The sequence below is a fragment of the Neofelis nebulosa genome, chromosome 14 (assembly GCF_028018385.1).
Source record: "Neofelis nebulosa isolate mNeoNeb1 chromosome 14, mNeoNeb1.pri, whole genome shotgun sequence".
Taxonomy (NCBI): Eukaryota; Metazoa; Chordata; class Mammalia; order Carnivora; family Felidae; genus Neofelis; species Neofelis nebulosa.
The window spans coordinates 79,128,381-79,144,429 of NC_080795.1; positions in this window are offsets into that span (position 1 = coordinate 79,128,381).

Here is a 16,049-nt window from a genome sequence, read left to right on the forward strand (position 1 = left end):
GCCAGATGCCAGGGGCTACCCTCTTGTTCTCAGTTCTGAGTTCACATCTGGATCATAGTGGTTGTTAGTTTGGTGGCTTCAGTGGAGACACAACGTCAAAGGAGAGGAGGAGGCATATGCCTAGACTAAGCCAGTGGATAGCAGTGTCATGTGGGGCAGCGCTGGGGCTCAGCAGCTTCAAGCAGGCACATGGGGTCAGGAGGTGCTGGTGCTGGGGACATGGGCAGGAGCAGGTCATGAGGGGAAGGTCTTGCGCAGGCACTGGGACTGGAGGCTGCGTATGAAGGGGGAGCGTAAGAAGCGTCACAGGCTCGGGTTGCCTTTTACACAAGTCACCTGCTGCCCTGGAGGTGGATGCGAGGAAATCTGAATGTGGAAGTCCAGGGACAGACGCGTCCTGGTCCCTCCTGGTCTCAAGGTCAGATACCTTGATCTGGTCCACTGGACCATTTCATACTCGAGAGTACTTGGAGTCCCTTCTGCCCAGGTAGACGGTCTCCCCACTGACTGCTTCTTCAAAGGAAAATAATGAGAAACTTGTCTTTTTAAAAATAAGTAGCCAAAGAGACTCTGGAAGAGGAGGAATTTAAACAGGTAATGCAGCCCAGTGAGGCCTGACCTCCTTCAGGGCATCTGAACAGTCTTTGTCAAAACTGCCTCGAGACAGGACCTCTTCTCTGGGAGAGATGGCAATCAGCCTGTGGGCATAACAGCTTGTGTTTCTTTTTATTTAATTCTTTTTTGCTTTTTGTTTTGGTTTTTTCATTCCCTCAAGAACATTGAGATCAAACACTCTCAAGACACCTTAAAAAGCCACAAAAACATGCTCTTGCCTTAAAAGGAGGTTGACATTTCCTTTCTCTCTTTGGAGTCCATTGTTTAGATGGCTGTGCTGTGTTTTTACCCAGTGTCCCCATGTCCTCTGGCCAAAAACAAACAGATGGGGTACAGGCATGAGAATAAGGGAGGAATGACTGGGTGTTTGAGGCAGGCAGGCTTGGAACCTGGACAAATGTTCTGGGGGAAGGAGAAGGATCCAGGGATCCACAGGGTGTAGCCAAAGCTGGCATTGACTTAGTGCTTGCCCGGAGAGGTCATAGTCCCTAACTCTGCACTTGTGCAGAGCAGAGACTTAGGGCTCCATCCTAAGGGTTGATGATTCTCCTACCTTCACCAGGTAGGGGCCAACAGTGAGAGACTGTGCAAAGGAGGCCATCTGAATTTTAAAAACACTTAGCCTGTTTACGTGATAGGAAAGAAGGGACAGGCAAACAGCACGCTTCAGGCTCACGGCAATCCTCTGTGTCGTTAGTGCACCCCCATTGTAGCTGACTCTTTCTCTCCTTGGCAAACAATCCCACCTCCCCCTCAAGCCAGTCCAATCAAACAGAGCTCAACCGTGGATCACTCAGCCCACCTTTGGTTGCTCTTCATTTGCATGGATTTTCTTGACATGGCACCCTTGGCGGAGGGGGGGGCGGTGAAGCGGGGGAACGCTTCACTGGGACTAAGACCAGGAGGGTTATTGGGCAGGTTGGTCCTGGCGGGTCCTTCACTCCATATGGCTGAATGTCTCCCGTATCCTCAGCTGTCCTCTCTCTAGAGGCTGGAGGATGGAAAAATCCTGCAGCTTCAAACACCTTAATGACTGAAATACCTTTCCTAGAACATAGTAATTTAGTCAAATGCCATTCCAGTGAAGGCAATCTCTCTTCTCCTGAGTTGTTTGTTTAGAGCCTCTCTTTGCCTCTGGCATTATTCAGTATCACTGCAATGGGTCCAAGGTGTGGTTTTCTGTTTATTCATCTGTACTGGGATTTGTGTGCCTCCTCAGTCTGAGAGCTTACAACCTTAAGCAATTCTAGGCAGTTCTCAATTTTTCTGGTCATTTTCTCACTACATATTAACACTGTCATCGCCTTGTTTCCATTAGATGCATGTTATGCCTTTTCCCAAGATCCTTGTTAAATCACATCTTTCGTGTTTTTCTATCTCTATCTGTGTGGCTTATGTTTGGAGTGATATGACAATGTCATCACATGTAACATCTAAGTCACATACTGTACCGTCACCTTCTTCTAATGTGTTTTCGCCCACCCACGAATGTTATTTACAATGCCAATATCTATTTTCATTCCTGGATGTTCTATTGCCAGCATATTACTGTTTTCCCATGGTTTCCATTCCACTTCTCATTTTTAAAATTCTTTTAAAGAGTAATCATCCAAAAACTCTAGGCATTGTTTGTCTGAGCTTCTGAAAGATCTACTCTAATGATTGTTGTGCCTATTGATTCTTGTGTCTGGTTTGTACAAGGTTCAGACACATTGTTGCATCCTATTGTATTTATACATTGTAAATGATATACTGTTTCTCTAAGCATTTGTCAGTTTATTGTTCAGACTGAACTGGACCTAAATTACACCTTACTCTACATTAGCCTGGCTGAGCCCCTGCTTCCAGCTCTTGGTCCCACATCTTGTTTCCTTGAAAGTGGTGTCCTGGTAATGACCACTGGACTTTGTGCTGCCGTAAAGGTCTGGGCACAGCTGCCCCAGTACAGGAGCCCTGATATGCATCATCACCCTGTGAGAGAGAGGTAGCCATGCCCGTGTGTGGGCAAGGCTGGACCACCAGAGGCTCTGACTTCCCCGGAGGCTTCCTGCAGGGTCTAGATAACAATCCCTGAACTGTGAAGGAGTTAGCACGCTATTGAGTTGACCAGTCAAGAAAGGAGACTGGAATGAGCCAGCGGATGAATTTCTCATCCTTCCTCCTCTAGAACAGACTGTCCAAAGCAGTGTTTCCATGTGGCCTTCATCCAACATGCTTTGTTCTGAACTAGCAGCTGGCTAGAATGCATCATCTTGAAATTTGTGTGTACAGGATGAATCTAACACGTAACACCACGGGCATCTGGGGTTGTGAAGCTGGATTGACAGTGCCCATAATTTACATTCCTGTAGAAGTTATCTTATTTGAATTATGGGTGTCACGTATGTGAATAATGATAAACTGTGGGAATAAAGATTTGCATTGATGGACTGTGAATAGCTTAGACTCACTGCAGAAATAAAATACAGCATTAGACACTACCCCTTCCCCCAACCCAGATGGAAAATAATCTCAAAGAGCAGATTGGCAGAAGCTGGCTCCCGTGATCCTGACTCTCTTTTCCTTTGGGCAACTTACGACGAGAGGCACTTCACAGAGGAAACCACATCAGATTGGTGTCTGAAGGTGGGGCTTGATCTCAGTTTTGTGCTTCCTTACTCTACCACCCTGGGCTAGTTAACCTACTCAGCACCCCCCTTTTTTTTCTTATTTGGAAATTGAGAGCAAGGATATTTATGCGATAGGGTTGTTTTGAGGGCAAGGGTCATGAATGCAAATTGCCTGGCGTAGACCCTGGCATTCAAGGCAGCCTCCATAGTGGTGGCATGGTGACGGGCTCGTCCTCACAACCCCAGTGTGGAAGCTTCATTACTCACATCCCTTTGCAAACCAATTAGTTACTTCAATGCAACAGACTTTTACCAAGCACCAGGCGCCCTCTCACTGGTGTAGGCCCTGGGGATCATATAATGAAGGAGCCTGCTTAGCAATGGGGGAAAGAAAAGATGAAGTTAGAGCCTACCTCCTTTTGAGTGAATAGCAAAATGCAACTGATTTCTAAGCATTGTGTCCAGGGAGCGGGTGACAGTTACTTTGTGCAGACATTTGTAAAAGTGAAGACAGGACTTGCAAATGATAAAAGGATATTCCTTCTAAAGAGATTTAGAAAATAGCACCACCTTGGGGCACCTGGGTGGCTCAGTGGGTTGAGGTCATGATCTGAGGGTTTGTGAGCTTGAGCCCCACATCATGATCTCTGCTAAAAGCATAGAGCCTGCTTTGGATCCTCCTCCCCCCCCCCCCCCCCACATGCTTGCTCTCACTCTCTTTCTCTCTCTCTCTCAAAAGTAAATAAACGTTAAAAAAAGAAAATAGCACCATCTTTAGGTAGACAAGTGAGACGAATGACCCCCTGGGCAGGACTTCAGCAGGCCACTCATTCAGCCTGGCGGGGAGCTTTGTGCAGTGTGCAAACCAGGTGTCTGTCCAGAGCAGCTCTGCCTGCACAGACATGCAGAAAGAAACCTCCCCACGCAGAGTTGGTCTCATCTGGTCAGTTTTCAATTCCAACTGGTTTCACTGTGTGAATCGCTCTTGATTCAAACAGCTCCCCTCCACGTGCACCATCCCTGCCTGGGTTCAGGTCAAGCAACTCCCTCGCTGCAGCCAGAGGTTCCATTTGGAAATACAAGCCTGATCTCACAGTGTTGCCGCATATCTACAGCAGCAATTCCCACCGCTCGGGACCCCGGCGGCTCTGAGTCCCTCCACTGTGAGGCTCCTCGGAATCAGAGGGCATGGCTTCAACAGATGTGGTCGTGGGCGTCGCTCCAATGTTGAGAGGGGAGAAGAGACAGACCACTGATCTGCAGGAAGGTGCAAACACCTGGTGTTTGTGACAGACAGGCTCCAGAGTGGCCCCTCCCCATGACCCCCAACGCCTGGTGTTGGTGCCTTGGTGTAGCCACTCTTCTGAGTGTGGGCGAGGCCAGTGATTTGCTTCTAACCAGGAGAATGTGGCAAAGGTGATGATCTGGATGTGCGTGATTATGTTGTGTAAAATTATAACCCGTCTTGCAAGGATACATTCTCCCTTGTTGGCTTTGGAGAAGCCAGCTGCCATGTTGTGAGCTCCCATGGGGAGGACCATGTGGCAAGACACCCAGGGTGGCTGTCTTAGTTTCCTCTCACTGCCTAACAAGTCACCACAAACTTGGTGACTTAAAACAACCACAGATTTATTCACTTGCAGCTCTAGAGCCCAGACGCCCGACAAGGGTCTCAAGGGGCTAACATCAAGGTTACCTCCCAGGGGAGCTAGGGGAGCCCCTGTTTTCTGCTTTTCCATTTTCTAGAGGCTTCCCACTCTCCCTTGCTCATGACCTTCTTCCTCCATCTTCAAAGCCAGCAAGAGTTCAACTGTTCTCTTGTGGTCAGGATTCTGTCTGACTGGCTGCCACTGGGAGATGTTCCCACTTCTAAAGATTCACATGGTTAGATTGGCCCACCTGGATAATGGAGGACACTCCCCCACCTAGGATCCTTATGGAGAGTCTCCTCTGCAGAGAGGAGAACATGGAACATAATCACGAGTTCTAGAGATGAGGGCATAAACATCTTTAGGGTGCATTTTTCTGCCTATAGCTAATGTCCAGAAAGAAACTGAGGCCCTCAGACTAACAATCCACAAGGAACTGAATGCAGCCGATAGCCACAAAAGCCAGGGACAGACCCTTCCCTAGTCAAGCCTCAGATGAGACCAGCCCCAGCTTGACTGCAGCTAAGGCGTGCCAGCATTCCTGCCTGACGGTACCTGAGATAATAAATGTGTGTTGTTTTAAGCAGCTAATATTGTGGTAATACTATTACACAACAGTAGTTAACTATTATATTATACAAAAGGTTAGTTGGCCTTGTTTTTGCCCATTTATCCAAACTCATCTGCCTCTGCCCTCCCCTCAACTCACACATATTTGTGTTCAGAGAAACACACACACACACACACACACACACACACACACACAACCACCTCCAAATATACACTTTTAGTTCTCTACACAAAACATCCAGTTTTATGCCTCTGTGCTGTAAAAATAAATGAAGATCACCCAAAATGGAACAAGCCAAGGCTATTTATTCCAAGCTGGCTATGGCAAGGGTTCTGGCCATCATCACTTGCGTCTGGCAGAGACTCAAAGGCAGACAGGAGAGAGAAAGCTTTATACTGGAAGAAAGGGAAGGCTGGTGTGCCTTGATTGGGGGGGCACAGGGGGATACGGAGGTGGCGATAACTACAAGTGAGGCATCCTGTGTGGTTGCTTAGGGGTGAATATTCTTTCTTTTTCCATCTGGTCCTACACTGGAGGTGGGGGACAAGAATTAGGGAAGCTGTCAGTTATTAACCAAGAAATGGCCCTTTGGGGCTGATTGTTATGGGGTTATTGCTTGGCTGCCTGGGTCAATTACTAGATATGGTAGTTTGAACTTCTAGACTACTTACTGGGTTGGCTTTGTGGACTGCATGCTGCAGATTGTGGGTCAGATGGCCTGGCCACTGTCCAGTTATGTATTCAGTCTCACTGCACTTGTTTACGGGCTCTTCTCTCTACCCAGAGTGCCCATCCCTACACCTTATTCAGGTGCCAAACTTGAATTCAGCCTTCACACCTTGGCCTTAGTGTAACTTCCCCTGTCAGGCCCACTGCGATCACTCTGCCCCTCTCTGGTCTCTTGGTTGGTAGCATGTTCCTATCGGTATTGAATGTTCACACCATGTTATTTTATTGGCATATGTTCATGTCCCCTACTGTATTGTGAGCCTCTCTGTTTCTCTAGTTACCTACAGCCCAGTAACTAGTAAGGAAATACCTGCTGGATAGTTGTAAGATAGTTTGGACCAGCGACAAACCAAGGACCCCCAGATTCTTCATCCGACCCAATGGTTTCATTTTAATGTTCAACTGAAGCCATGTGGTCTTGGAATTAGAAAGCATTGAGTGCCTCCAGGAAAGAGAATAAGAATGACAGAGACCATTGCCCAAATTCCCACAGAGGAAGAGTCCAGATAAGAACCCAGAGGCAAGAGCCCCAGGCCTGGGTTCTTTCTGGTATTCCATGTATCCCAGAGACTTTGGGGGTGACAGAAGGGCCAAGAGCCAGAAGTGCAGTGTCTGGGGCCCCTATCTCAGTAGGTAAAACAAATGCTGACACATAGAGGCTCTTGTTTGCATACAAGAATGTACTCATGAATAATGGAAAATCACTCATTACCTAGCAACTACTATGATTCAAACTTTCCATGGAATTAATAGCATAAGCCAGGAAGGCAATGGAAGAAAAGACAGGCATTATAGAAATATGTGAGTCTACCACTTTCTCTGTCCACATTCTCATTAGTTCCATGTTATAACAAGTCAGACAATTACAGATGTTCAAAGTGGTATGTCTAAGTCTGCTGTCATGTAGGAAAATCAAGAAAATATAAGCCTACAGCTATGTTATTTCCTTGACTTCTTTAGTCATTAACCCAGGTAACTGAGTACATTCAGGATTTTTCTTTCTTTTTGAATCTATTCAAGTCCCTGTATGGTTAATTAAAAACAATGGCATCAGCTCTACTATGATGGAACAGTCCCATCTCTACAAGCCATCATGCAAATTAGGAAGGGGAGAAGGGATTTGTCTATTTTCAAATTGTTTATTTTAAAACTAGTAGAATTCAGAGGAGAAGGGCCAAGCAAAATCCAACGTGCAAAGTTTTGTTTGGAAAATGATGCTTTATGAATTTTGAACTGCAACTTAGATTTGTTTGGATTTTGGCCTCTTGCATTATTACTGTTACTGCAAAGTAATAATTAATAACCTAATAATATGTATATCAACAACAGCAATGATAATAATATCAGATAGCATTTTGAAATGTCTATTCTGTTCTACATCATCATTTCCCCATGTGTGTTCATAGAACACTAGTCCTTTATTGTGAAAAATGTTTCCATGGGTCATAGATGCATTGGAAAACTGAATATTCTGGTCCTTCCATGGGTATTTATAATTTTCTCCAGAAAAATCTCTTTAGGAGTCACAAAGTTAAAAACATTATTTCTATTCAGAACTATTGAACCATACTTGATACGGAACAATTGTGGAATATTCGTTAGCATGATGGGAATTGGTGTTTCATGGAATAGATTTCAGTATTTTAATCACTAAAAGCAAACAACTAAACAGTTGTCCCAATACAGATAAGAAAAATGAGAACCAGCAGGGCAAGTGGTTAGTCTAAAACCAACAGATATATTCTATTCCTGAAATTTGAACCTGTGTCTGCCTGACTCCAAAGTCTGTTTCCTAGATGTATGCGTTTATTTATTTATTTTTTTGGCAACATGAATCGTGGTCTGTGCATGTGCTCAACCATTCAAATTAAATCCTCCATCCTTGCTATTTGAAATGGTTCCTTTTGAACATTTGCAGAATAAAGCGCCCACAAGCAGACAGCAGACCTTGATTCAAGTCTTCATAAGAGGCATGGAGGGCCTTTGATCCCTTTGCTAGTGCCAGAAACTCATGCCAATATGGCCCAGCAAGAGGCCACCAGATGGGAGAAGAAGAAGGACAGGGAGAAAGCAAACCCTCCCCAACACTAATGAGTGCCAGGTTCTGGTATGGGCCCGGGCTACAGAGGTGCACAGGATATGGCACGTATCCCAGATGCTGTCACCGAGGCATGGTCCAGCTCATCACATCTTACAATTTTGCTGTTGATGATTAGAATTTCCTAGCTTCAATAAGTTCTAATTTGTCTTATTTTCTTATCTGATTAGTGATTTGTAGCCTACTTAAGAAATCTTTTTCTGGGGCGCCTGGGTGGCTCAGTTGGGTAAGCGTCCGACTTCTGCTCAGATCATGATCTCACGGTTTGTGGGTTCAAGCCCTGAGTCAGGGTCTGTGCTGACAGCTCAGAGCCTGGAGTCTGCTTTGGATTCTGTGTCTCCCTCTCTCTCTGCCCCTCCTCCCTCTGTCTCTCTCTATCAAAAATAAATGCATCATAAAAAAAAAAATTTAAAAGAAATATTTTCCTAAAACAAGGTTGTGAAGATATTTTACTGTTTTATTCTAAAGCTTGATTATTTTAACTTTTGGAGTTATGCATGTGGTTGTCCTCAAATTAGGTTGTTAAATAGGGAGAAAAGTTCATTTTCCCATGTATGTAGTAGGATATAGTATATAGTAGACATTTTTTACCAAAGCGTATTGAAAAGATTGTTTCCCGGTAAAAGTCTATGTCACTATAAATCAAATTACTGTCCATGTAGGGGTCTATTTTGACTGATTGCTCTATCTTTGTATCAATACCCACATTGACTTGATTATTTTAGCTTCATATTAAGTCTTGAAACCTATAAGTCTCTAACATTTTCTTATTTAATATTGTCTTGGCTCTTCTATGTCCATAGCATTTCCATAAAACATTTCAATTTGTTTATCAATATCTACAACACTAACATATAAAGAATGATCTTTGGGATTTTGACTGGAATTATATTGACTCTATAAATGAATTTGGGGAGAATTGAAATATCAATAATACTAAGTGTCTCGATTCATGAACATGATTATCTGTCCATTTGTTTAGGTATTCCTTAATTTTTCTCAGCAACACTTTGCATTGCTGTGTGTGGAAGTTTTACCCACCTTTCTTTAGATTTGTTGTCAGTTATTTGATAACTTTTAATATTACATATATTTCTATGGGTTTATTCCTATGTACTTGGTAATTTTTCTATGCAAATATAAATAGTAGTGTTTTAAGATTGGTTTTATATTCGTTGCTGCTAGAATATATAAGCATAATTGCTTTTTATATAGAACTTATATTTTCCTATTTTCAGCATCTTTGCTAAATTGACTTATTAATTCTAGCTATATATTTAGGCAATTTCTACATCCATAATCATGTCAGTTATGAAGAGAAATGGCTTTTTAAATTCCACTTTAAATCTTTTTGGCTTTTATTTATTTTTGTGTGCATGACTGCCTGGCTAGTGTGTCCAGGAAAAAGTTGATTAAAGGTGATGACGGTAGGCATCTTTTTTTTTCCTCTTCCTATCTGCTTTTCTCCTGTATTTTGTTAATGTGCAAATTAAAATGGTTAGAATCTTAAAATTAAACTGACCTTTCATTCCTGGAATAAATCCCTGTTGGTCAAAGTATATAGCTCTTTTTATATATTGCTGGGACATGAGAAGCGTTCAGTAGAATTCCTTTTAAGATCTCTCACTTCCCTCTTGATAAAGTCAAGGATATATATATATCCTATTATATATATATATAACCCTTGACGGGATATATCCCATTATATAACACATTAGCAATTGTGTATATACACAGTAAAATATATAGTCTCTAATGGGGACCATCAATTCTGTCTAAAGAGTTTAGAAAATACGTTAAGAAGGATAAAATGTTTAATTAAAGTTTTAAAGAATGAACAGAATTTTAACAAGCAGAAGAAAGTGTACAAAACATGGTGGTTTATTAACACCTTAAATGTGACTGGTGTCTCTTTTGAGAATTCCTCTGAGGAAGGTGCCCTCCTCACTGTGTATATAGCAACTAGGGTTAATGGCATGAGACAGCCAGTCTAAGCTCCCACTCAACAAGGGAGGCTACTCGGAAGAACAAAAATTACAAAATAGACAGTAATTTTAAAAATGGACAGTAATTTGTCCAATGATTTTAAAGAGCTACTTAAATGTCTGAAAGAATTAGTGCAGTTCCAGAAGTTTTCCAAGTGATTTTCTTCTCTGTCCACCAGAAGGAACTCTTGTAGGGCTATGGACAAATAAAAGCTATCTTGCATGCACTCATTCACTCATGAATTCAGCATTTATTAACCAGCGGTTGCATACCAGACACAATGGTAGGTCACGGAGATACAAAGACGATGGCATAGAAAACCAGAATGCCCTTGGTCACAACCACATTCCTGTGGAGCTCCAGGAATCTGGTATAAGAAGGAGCAGAACCAGGGGGCCCAGGAGCTTCACACCCACCTCAATCAGAACAGCTCTGCTTTTGCTTTTGTGAGCTTTGGTTTTGAATAAACAGTTTGCGATCTGCTGTGTAAGTCTTGATGAATTTTTACAGGTGAATATAGCCATGGAACAAACTCCCGGTTTGAGATGCAGTAAATTATTTCATGTTAGAATCCTCTTTCCTGTCTCCTCCTAGTAAATACACCCTGAAAAGTAACCACTCTTCCAACTTCTACTACTATAGAATGGTTTCTTCATGATTTTGAACTCTGAACTCTGTGTTAAGGAACTCATCAGTATGTACTCATTTCTGCTAATGTCTCTAACTTTTTGGGGGTTGTTTATTCATTTTTGTGCATAACTGTCCCAGTTACGATACATAACAAATCATCCCAAAACTCAGTAGCATGACACAAGCCCACCTACTGTACTTATAGATTCAGGACTTTGGACAGAGCACAGTCTGGCAGGCTTATCTCCACTCTGCAAAATCTGAGGCTCAGCTGAAAGGCTGTTTTTCTACAATCACATGCCTGGTGGTTAATTCTGGTTGCCAGCTGAGATATGAGCTTCCACATGAGGGGTCTTCATGTGAGTTGGGATTCCTCATAATATGGTGTCTGAGTTTCAAAACTGAGTGTTCTGAGGGAGTAAGAGAGCAAAGCAGAAGTTAAATTTCCTTTTACTACCTAGCTTCCAACTGGGAAGTCACACAGAATAACTTCCACTGCATTAAATTGGTCAAGGCAACTACAAAACTTTGTCTAGGTTCAAGGAAAGAAAAAAACAAAACTTTACCTTTCAATGGAAAAGTACTAATGTCCTAAGTGTTTTGTCTTGTTTTAAAATGTCCATTTATTTTAGAGAGAGAGCGAGAGAGAGAGAGAGAGAGAGAGAGCAAGTATGAGTGAGGAAGAGAGGCAGAGGGAGAGAGAGAGAATCCTAAGCAGGCTCCATACTGAGCAAGGAGCCTGACACAAGTCTCGATCTCACAATCCTGGGATCATGACCTGAGCTGATATCAAGAGTAGGACACTCAACCAACTGAGCCACCCTGGTGCCCCTATTGATGTCTTATTGTAAGAAATGTGTGTGGGATGGAATATATGTTGGTAATTCCTGATGTACATTTTCTTCTAGTTTAGGTGCTATAAATAAATCTAGATAAAACATTATTGTATATATTTTTTGATACACATTCATTTCCATTGACTATATATTATGTTGAATGGCATTGCTCAGTCATGGAGTTTGGGTATACCATCTTTAATAATTAGCACTAAAATTTTTCCATAGCATTCTGACAGATCTACACTTCTACTGGTCATATATCATGAGGTCACTCTATATCCTTATTATTGCAAGTGAAATAAGAAGCTAGTCAGTGAGTTGGGGACAGATTTTAGGGAGCCCTGCATCCATGACTTGGGGGCTCAGACTTTTTCCTGCAAAGTCAAGGGTTTTAAGCTGGAGGTCTATAGGACAAGCCTATAGATGTACTTTACATGCAAGAACTATGCTGGTATTGCTGTTACTTTTAACTGATTTTGAATACCTTAGATTGACCATAACTCACTTTCCCATGTTCCAAGATAGTTACTACTCTATACCAGGTCCCATCTCAGAATTATCCACTTTGCTTCAGAAAGCATTTATTTTTAAAGTCCCCAAATTAGCAAAATTAAGTACTGTATTGTTGAGGATATAAATGCACATGTATAGTGTAAGTGTATTTTTAAAAGAGCAGGAGGATAATAAATTCAAAATTCAGACTGAAACTTGCCTTTGGCAGAAAGCAGAAAGGATGGGTTGGGTGGTAGCTTTCCTGTTGACTCATTGGTATTGTCATGCTGTAGTTATTATTTGGGTAATATGTTCATGGTGACTTTTTTTCTTTTTGCCTTATTGTTTACACATATTACACAAATCCTTTGTATGTGTGTTTGTATATGTATATGCCTTCATCATTCAGCCATTTTGTCTGACAACGGTCAGGTAGACAAGCATAAATTATTGCATGATAAAAAACTAGGCCTTGTATTTCTTTGATACAATTTGTGTGTGTTGTATAGTGTGATCGGGGGGGGGGAGGGGAATCTGTGGATATGAGAGACATAACAAGATGAAAAGGAAGAGAGACATACAAAACCCCTTTTAGTATAAATGGGCATATTCTGTCGTTTCCTTAGGACTGGGCTGTTCATTTAATTAAACCTGGATTTTTTCCAAAATGAAATATTTGAGGACAAAACACTTAAGGGTGTTGGATGCTGGAAATATGCCCAGATCTGGATGAAAGCAACTCAGAAAGAGGGTGAGAACAGGCAGGAGGGGAGCAGTGGTGGCTGAGGGGACCATTTACAGTAATTTACGGCTCTGCTATTTTTTCATAAAGGCCCATTCCCAAATGGAGGCTCCAACTTTGAGCCCTTCGTGTTGCCATTTTCCACAGGGAGTTTGAAGCAAATGGTTATCATGGATGCATTATGCCTGTGTACTTCAGGCATTTTCAACCCATTTCTGCTTTCACGTAGCAGATGCTTAATGTGTACTGAGCAGAAGTCAGATACCATCTTTAAACCTCACAACTAACATTCCTATGAAGTTTGTGCTGTTGTCCATATTTTACAGACGAGAAGATTGAGTCTCGGAGATGTTCAGTAGCTTACTGATGGGGAGGGTGGTGTTTCCAAGGGCAGCCATAGCAACAGTCCATGTGTTTTTCTGACAGTGTGACCCAGCACTCCCCCCATCCACAGGAGCGGTGTGTGACCCTCTTCTTGAAACTTGGTGGATATTTGTAGCTGCCTTGACCAGTGCACTGTAGGGAAGTTGACCCTATGTGGCTTAGGGTCGTGAAATAAAATGACGTTGGCTCCTTGCTCTCTTCCTTGAGATACTTGCTCTTGGAAGTCAGCCAGAATGCAGTGAGAAAATCCAGGCTATGTGGAGAGTCCATGTGGGGGAGTCCCTGCCGACAAGTCCAGCTGAGGCCCTCATCAACAACCAGCCCCAGCTGAGAGATATGCAGCGCAAATCCTTCAGAGAAGCGTCTCAGCCACATCTGATTGCACTTGAATGGGAGACCACGAGTGAGAGTCTTTGAGTCCAGTTGGCCACTACCCATGAGAAGCAGCAATACTACTATGAGATGATGATGAGGACGGTAAATTATTGGGTTTTGTTTGTTGTTGCACTCAGTGTGGAGTGGTTTCTTCAGTAGCCACAGATAACTGAATCTCCCAGTAAGCCTGCGGTCTGAGCCCTGGGCTCAGAAGCTCACACTCATTCGTATTACGAAAGATGGCATCGTGCCTCTAAGCAAATGGCCGTTTTCTTGTTTACAATTCCTTACAATTCTGTAGATAGCCCTGAGATTTTTGTTAATCAGATTTCATCTTTCTTCTTTTCACTTCTGAAATTCTAGACCCATTATCCCAGCTACAATGATCTATCTCAAGGCGCTCTGAGTCTGGTGAAACAGACAGACATATAGACAAATTGCTGGAAAGCATGAGGGTCAAGGCAGATGACGGTGGGACACGCCATAGGGACACCAGGGAAAGGCGACATCAGTGAGGGCGGCTGGCAAGATGAAAGCATCCTGAAGAAGGGGTGGGCTGACGAATACTGGAAGAAGTAAATTGAATTGAAGGCAAGGGAAAAAAATCCCCCAAAAGGTGGCGTGAATCTTGCAAAGGCAGAGAACCAAACAATAGTTTAGTGCATTGAAAGAACGAATTTCCCAGCATGATCGCAGTGGCACTTGAGGCCCGGCGTGGTGGGAGTCGCGGGCACAGAGGGCTGGCCCAACCTCCCGTGGAGCGAGGCATGCCATCTTTGGGACTGGGGTCTAACAGCACCACATGCGGGGTGTAGTGGAAAGACAGTCTGTCTTGCATGTGAATCAGCTACTAAAAAATAGCTTTGCAAGTCTGTCCTCCGATATTCTCCTTCTGTAATTCTGGGTCGGTGTCTAGGAATTCTGAATAAAAAGGAAAAAAGCCTCAACTGACCATACTGGTATGCAGCTGTATTAGGGGAGACTGCTGAGGCTGATGGGGTCCGCTGAGGGATTTGGGGGTGCTGGGGGATAGAGTGGGGCTGTGTGCCTGGGATGGTCTTTCATCGAGCAGTCAGGACAGGGAGAGAGAAGGAGGAGGGCTGGGGCTGGAGGCAGGGAGACCAGTCAGGAGGCTGTGGACAGTCCGGGTGAGAGCTGGGGAGAGGCAGCCGGGCAGCGAGCGTGCTGGCAGGAGCAGAGTTCCAGAACAGGCGGGGCTGGTGACTGGCAGTCGGGAGAGAGGGAGAGGGAGCAGTTAGGGATGATGAGCGGTGTGGGCTCTGAGATGGTGCACGTTGGGGCTGTCAGCTGGGATGAAGAGTGACAGAATAGGTACACAGAAAGCCCCAACTGTGGGGGCGCAGGAACTGTTCTCACTGCATGCAAGATAATGATCCGTATTCAAAGAAATAGAAATGAAATTAATGACAGGCCAGGGAAAGATTCTTCCGGCTCCTGAAACAGATACATGATTTATATTGGTAATAAAAAAAGGAAGATTCTTGAATATAAAAAATAAATAAAATAAGAGCCTTCAATGGCATAGAAATATGAGCGGAGGCTGTACAAAGCCCACTGACAGACGGGGAAGCCTAAATTACTAGTGTGTTTGTTAAAAATGTCCAAATTCCGTAATTAAAAAATGCTAATTTAAACAATTAAAGGTATCACTTTTTACCGTGACAAAAGTGACGAGAGGAAGTGCAATTCGGCATGTCAGAGGGGAAGGGTCAAAGGGCACGTGGTGAGTGCTGGTGGCTTAGCAAGCTTGCTGCTCCCCCTGTATCGGGGGTGGGGGGGGGGAGGGAGGCAGAATTGGTGGAAATAACGGGTGCACAGCCAATGACCCAGCACAGAAGCTGCTATACAGCGAGCATATACAAGGAGGCTCGTTTCTGCTCTGTTTGTGCACAAGAGGCATTAGAAGAAAACCCAGGCACCCGTCAGTGGGGTCGCAGGAAAAATGTGTGAGGGCCTGTGCTTCCTATGGCACAGGAAGCAGTGACAAGGAACAAACCAGGGGAACATTCAGCCACACGGCCACATCTCAAAATGAAATACCAGCACAGTATCACTAACACACATTCCACCAGGGTACCCACATATACAGGGAATCATCTCAAACACGTTGTAGCAGTTACCCATCAGGGAGGCAAGCGACATCACTGAGGAAGAGAGAGAAAGAAATGAGAACAGAATGAGGGAGAGAAAGCGAGACAGAGAGACAGAGATGGAGAGACAGAGATGGAGAGAGGAAAAGAGAGCGAGACAGAGGGAGACAGAGAGGCAGAGCAGAGCAAGAGAGAGAGAGACGGAGAGAGTGAGGGAGA